Source organism: Chanos chanos, chromosome 2, assembly GCF_902362185.1.
Source record: "Chanos chanos chromosome 2, fChaCha1.1, whole genome shotgun sequence".
NCBI lineage: Eukaryota > Metazoa > Chordata > Actinopteri > Gonorynchiformes > Chanidae > Chanos > Chanos chanos.
In genome coordinates, this window is record NC_044496.1 from 11,525,347 (window position 1) to 11,531,346 (window position 6,000).

Genomic DNA, 6,000 nt, shown 5'->3' on the forward strand with positions numbered 1-6,000 from the left:
TTGACTGCGTGCTTTTTTGCGTGTGTGTGTGTGTGTGTGTGTGTGTGTGTGTGTGTGCGCGCGCATGTGTGTGTGTGTTCATGTGCACAGGAGCCTGCCTATGTGTGTATATATGCCTGTGTTGCTGAGGTCTGAGGTAACTGATTGTGGTCCTGACTGTACAGTTGGTAGGTGTCATGCATTCTGAAACAACTTGGGTTGTTCTTACAGAAGAAGAAAGGATGAGAGCATCACAACTAGAGCACTTTATTTATCTCTCCTTCTCCCTCCTCCGCTCTCAGTGTCTCACACACCCAAACACACGTGGTAAAAGCTGAGGGGAAGTCAGGACACACCACACTAACACCCTCCTCACTAAGGCAGGATCTGCTTCACACACGGACGGAAGTGAACAGCCTGTTTCTTTAATTGAAAACAGTGGGGGGGAAAGATTCAATAGGCAGTCATAGTTAGACACTGTCTCTCAACACCACTGCCCTGTCTTTAGTTAGTAAGGACATGTCCACAGGACACACTCTCTCTCTCTCTCTCTCTCTCTCTCTCTCTCTCTCTCACAGTCTCTATTTGTCATTCACATATACACCCCTTCACCCCATGAATAAAAATATTTCTTTGATTGAGCTGATTAAGTGTAATTCCCAAGGCCATCATGTGGTAATGACTATTGGTAAGTGGGTTTTTTTTTTTTTTAAACACATTTGCTGATCACTACTTGTGTGCAGCTCTGTCTGTGCTATCCTCTGATTTCCAAACTGTGCTGTGTTCTCATACACACACACACACACACACACACACACACAGAGTTGTGCTGCCTTTTGCTTCCCCCAACAGTGACCAATCACAGCTCTCACAGCTGGTCACGACCTGACTCAGAGTTCCATAAATGTAGTACTCAAGTTTCACAGTGCTGTGAAGATAATTGCTTATGTATTTTACTTTTATTAACAGTACAGTGGAACATTGGTGGTTGACAAATGCCTATGTCAAGGATATAACTATTAGAAATGTCTTGTTCTCCTTCTTCTGATAGAATGTGCAGTTATGATGTTTTAGGTTGTAAATATAGTTATTGTCCCTGTTTTGTGATTTCTGTAATTAGAGTGAATAAAGGTTTACATAGATGATTATGTGATCAGTCCACAAGAGAGATCTATTATGTTTCAGTCCTATTGTTTATGAAAGTTAATATTTACTAATGTTTTCTTGATCATAATTTTTAGATGTAGATGCTCCTTCAGGTGATGTGTTTTTTTTATTAAACTGATTGTAACTGCTTGTAGAGGAGAATGATTCAGGGTAAGGTCAAAGATTTAAGACTGTGGGGGAGGGGCTCCTGAGTGATGTGCCCATTTGAAGCACTGCCTCACAGAGGTGTTGTCTTAGGACTCACTCAGTGCCGCATTGGAGGACTTTTTGCCAAGAGTTGAAAGGAACGCGATTGGCTCTGTTCCTTTGTCCAGGTGTGTGCATCAGGGTTAGTACCATCTCTCTGCGACTCGCGTGTCTGTGTCGCTGCGGGGACAGGGAAGCGGAGAGAGAAAATAGATATGGTATGCTGTGTCATTTCTAAATGAACATCTTTAGAATGTGACAGTGCCTTGTCATTTCCTAATTAGGTATAATGTTTTTGGCTGTCCATTTTATAGGATTTAGCGCAAAATGGGCATAAAATTATAGAATTATTTTCTAATATATATACACACACACACACACACACACACACACACACACACATACATACATACATACATACATACATACATACATACACATATATATATATATATATATATATATATATATATATATATATATATGATTACATAAAACAGTGCACGCATATGGTGAGAAATTATTCTAAATGACAATTTTCGCTCATTTAGCCTTAAGCCTTCTTAACTGCATCAAAATCCCACTTTAATGTGTACATCATTTTATAACTGTAATGGGAGTGAGAATTTTTATCAGATGCAGTGAGAATTCCTCCACTGCAGGAGACCTATAATATTCATAGCATTTGGAAAGGAAAGGTTCACTAATATTTTTTTACCACCATGTTCTTACCTTAAAATAACGACAAATGGGAATTTGATGTGTTCCACGGGCTGTGATAGCTGAGTTTAAAGATTAATATTTTAAGACTCGTAGAACTGGGACGTCGTTCCTGGGTTATAAGGATGCAAACTCTCTCTGAAACTCGGTTATCACAGCCAGAGGAATTCATCAGATGTCCGCCTGTGAAGTTTCTTTTTTCCTTTTTTTTCTTTTTTTTTCTGTAAGGAAAAGAACATTTGCTAAATGCATCTTTTTAAATGGACCTTGTACTAGACCATCGTTACCTGTGTTGTTTAATGGATTTCATTAAGTCTGCTGGCCCTAATGGAAAATATTCGTACTGTTAACATGTTAAAGAATGTCTAGTTCAGTAAATAGACGGGCCAGCTGGTACTTTGCACTAATTTTATTTTACGTCTTAAATGCAGTTACCATGAATCAGTATTTGATGTATTGTGTGTGTGTGTGGGTTTTTTTTTTTTTCTTTTGAGTTTTATAATAAAAGCAAGTTTCTACATTGATTATTCTGTAGCTCCCTTAATCCTTTCTTTGCAATAAATCTTTTTATTAAAGCTCAAGGTAAGCTGATGCTATTGATAAAAAACGGCGATGAAGCTGTATGCAAGCAATATCTAACAGTTCACAAGAGGCTCTCACTCCAGAGATAAGATTACGACTTAAAACTAGGCTTTCCTTAAACGCTGACTCGTTTGTTCAGTAGAAGATTGCGTTCTGCTACTAAAAAAAACCAAACAAACAAACAAAATGCACTCCTTGATCAGAACACAAACTGGAAGTAGAGACATGCTCACATAACGTAACTGTATTCTTGTCAATTTTACTACCAAATGAATCAGAAACTTATGAAGAATCTTATGATGCCTTCAAGGCCTGCGATACGTTGTCTTAGCAATGGCCTCTCAAAAGCCAAAGATCTAAAAATGACAAAGTGCGAGAATTTGACAGGACTGTTCACGTGCCTCTGAATCTCAGTAGCACCCACGTTATCAATCATGAAGTTGTAAAATGTGATGGCTGAGCTCTACTGCTTGTCACCATTTTGTCTCTAGTGAGCTCTGCACTTGCTTTCAGCAGAGGACAGGAAGCCTTAAGATTTTCCTCTTCCTTTCTGCAGATTTTCCTTTTTCTTTATGTGCAAACTCTGAATAGAAATAGCATGGACCGGTGACCATCTTTAAAGCTTTTATTTAGTTGATGCTCTTTAAGCATTTTGCATTATGAGTCAGTTCGTTAATATTAAGACGTCCAGATGAATACAGGATTTATCTTGACTGGCATTTTTTTTTTTAATCTGGACTTGGCATTTGTCATGGAAATGACAAAGTATTATGTCATGTGACTTGCCAGCTGAATACTGATCTTTGCGTATCCGTTTCCACGAGAGACGATTTTCAACTGTCATCCATACATTGGCGCATACTGTCAAGAGATGAAACCGTAGGCGGTGACAGACGTAAAGAAGTTTATTCAAGAAATAAAAACAACAAAAAACAAATAGAAGCTTTAATACTGTCTCTATTCAGAAAGAAGACAATGCAAATTTAACAAGAAAAACTAGAAAAAAGAAAAAAAAGAGGAAAAGCACAAGCTCACCTTCAACAAAAGCAGATCCTTGAGTAAATTTTTGATATATAGAGTTCTTAAAAAAAAAAAAAAAAGAAAAAAAAATAGCTTTTGCTTGGTATGTACAAATGAGGTAACATGAAGTTTTTCATAATATGTAATATTACATACTCACACACAAATAGAGTTGGCCTTTTTTCAAAATGAAAGAAGAGTTATTCTCTGTCTGACATGAAAAGAAATCCACTGTATTCAAAGTAGAATACTTCATTTCCTGTCAGATGACAGCTACACTCATACACACTCATACTCTCTTTAATACAACAGCCTTTTCCAATCACATTATGAATCAAAAAAACTCCTGTCTCTTTGGACCTTTTTTTTATTTTTATGTCAATGACATAGTATGCATTGCACAGCTACCCACCTAACCTCATTTCCAAAACGTATTTTCTTATTTTATGTTGTCGCTGTCTTCAAAAAAGAAAAAAGAAAAAAAAAAAAAGGCTTTTTTTTTTTTTTTTTTTGAAAAACCAAAATACTACAGACGTCTTCTCCCTCAACTTCTCCCCCAACTCCCATAATCCTTTGCATCTCAGCGTGACAGGGAACGATCGGTTCACATTAGGATTAGAGCTCTGATGTCTTTTAGCTGACTCCCACCGTTTACAGAAGCTCTGTCACGCTCCACATGCATCTCTGCACAACAAAAATCACAGGCAAGAAGAGCTGGAATGAGAAGATGACAAAAAAAGAAGGGGTGGGGGGGGGGGGGGGGGGGGGGGTGCAGATGCTACCTCGAAATGCATAAAAAAAAAAAAAAAAAAAAACCCACAGGATTGGCCCTTTGAGGCCTCACAGAGGGAGTCAACATGACTTCTATTCATGCCATTTGTCGTACGGAAAGAGAGTCTTTCCACCTCTTCCTCACTCTATGTGCCCTTCCGCGTCTTCCACGCAATGCTATTAGACAGAGGGACATGGAGGGGTTTTGTGCAAGGCCAGATGGAAAGCTCTTTCTCTGTCTCTCTCTGTCACAGATTTGTGCAGACACACACACACACACACACACACGTTCCCTCGCCCTGCGATGTTCAGCTGAATGCTGTGGTTCATCACTTTTCTAGCTTAGGTGAGTAATGAGATTGGAAAATGCTCTTTTTAGTAGCTATTTTTGGTTTAGGAGAAGACCATGCTCCCTCTGTGTGGTAAAGTAAGCATGTTTTGTGTTAAAGGCATAATGCTTTCAGAGGAAAGCCAAATGGAGTGGCACCCTTTTTCACAACTTAAGCCGTTACCACTGGTGACGCCCCCATAAAGATTGATCCCCCCCCATTGCTAAGCAGTAATATGGTTCACCTTCACATAAACAGAAACACACATCGACACACGGGTATGTGTCCAGTCACTGTCATACAAACAAACGTACACACACACACTAACCATCTTGAAGTGTGTATCAGCTGCTCTTTGTGTGTACCTGTTGCTTCTGCACTTCTCGTCTCTCTGTTTAGATTGCTAATTACTGCTTGGTGTCTTTCTCTCTCTCTCTCTCTCTCTCTCTCTCTCCCTTTCTCTCTCTCCCTGTCTCCCTCTCTCTCTCTTTCTCTCTCTGTCTCACTCTCTCTCTGTCTCTGAGCTGACTGAAGTAGAGCAGAGAGATGACTATTGTCCTTTGGACAGCAAATCTGCTTTATCCTCTGAGAGCTACTCAGTCTAGGCCATTCTGATGTCTCTCTCTCTCTTTCCAATCAAATTTATATTCCCATAGAGTGTTCTCTTTAAGAATACACACTTTATATTCCCAAGGAGAGACCAAGAAAAGAGCTTCTCTGAATTGATTTACTTTACTATTTTAACTCATATTTCAGTCCTTTTTTTATTCTCTCCCTCTTTTCAATTCAGTCCACATGAGTACAGAGAGGACTGTCATGTAAGTCTGAAAAATCAACAGTAAAAGAAATACTGGGGGTTGGTCTGACAGATGCACATTACCAGTCATTTTGACAGCACAAGCAGAAAATTAATTTCGAAAACCAAGGCCACACAGGGTCTCACTCTCTTCCAGCTCTGACCATCAAGCACCTTTTTTTTTTTTCTTTTTTTTTCTTTTTCCTCATTTTTTTTTTTTTTTTTTAATTTGAACACTGACAGCATACTGACAAATAGAACAGTAGATCAGAAAAAAAGTCTAAGATCATAATTTCTCCATTGCAAATCACGGTTCTGAACATTTTCTGAATAAATTCACTGTAATACCGAGTGTCACTGTGGTAAAAGATCCTCAGTTTGTGCTCGCACATCCATGCGTGCGCTTGTGTGTGTGTGTGTGTGTGTGTGTGTGTGTGTGTGTGAGTGTGT